The following is a 569-nucleotide window of genomic DNA, read 5'->3' as shown; positions in this document are numbered from 1 at the left end:
AGAACTGGGGACGCTGGAGAGGGAAAAACATATTTATCTCCCTTTAGCCGGTTGCAGATTTTTCTGTAAAGAAAAAATTTTGCGTGCGTTATATTAGATTATAAATTACTGTTGCCTATATCTAGCGTTCATTCTGTAGGTCTACCTATTGGTTCGGGTCAGTTTTAAAAAATTGTATTGTAGCATGGAGTGGTGTACCCGGGCTGGGCAACGCTGACAAAATGACGCATGCCCTCTCGTTCACCTTTTGTCAGAGGTTCATAATCCAAGTAAACCATCTTAAAAAATGCGTCATCTAATTCTTTCTTCCGTGCATTTGACACGGAGAACTGGGGACGCTGGAGAGGGAAAAACATATTTATCTCCCTTTGGCCGGTTGCAGATTTTTCTGTAAAGAAAAAAATTTGCGTGCGTTATATTAGATTATAAATTACTGTTGCCCATATCTAGCCTTCATTCTGTAGGTCTACCTATTGGTTCGGGTCAGTTTTTAAAAAAAAATATATTTTAATAGGCCTAAGTGTTGTAGGCTAATATCTTCTGTACTCTGTAGTTCTGTATTTAGGCCT

The 569-nt window shown here is 38.7% G+C and overlaps 1 protein-coding gene across 1 annotated transcript in view; it reads right to left on the bottom strand.

Annotated features, from left to right (window-relative positions):
* LOC107572904 (gamma-adducin-like) overlaps positions 1-569 on the bottom strand; it is a 27402-nt gene that overhangs the window by 14568 nt on the left and 12265 nt on the right. The gene's annotated exons all lie outside the window — the stretch shown is intronic.

This window comes from Sinocyclocheilus grahami, unplaced genomic scaffold (genome assembly GCF_001515645.1).
Source record: "Sinocyclocheilus grahami isolate Dianchi unplaced genomic scaffold, SAMN03320097.WGS_v1.1 scaffold1831.1, whole genome shotgun sequence".
Classification (NCBI taxonomy): Eukaryota; Metazoa; Chordata; class Actinopteri; order Cypriniformes; family Cyprinidae; genus Sinocyclocheilus; species Sinocyclocheilus grahami.
Note: the sequence above shows the minus strand (reverse complement) of the source record. Positions and strands in the feature narration are given on the sequence as shown.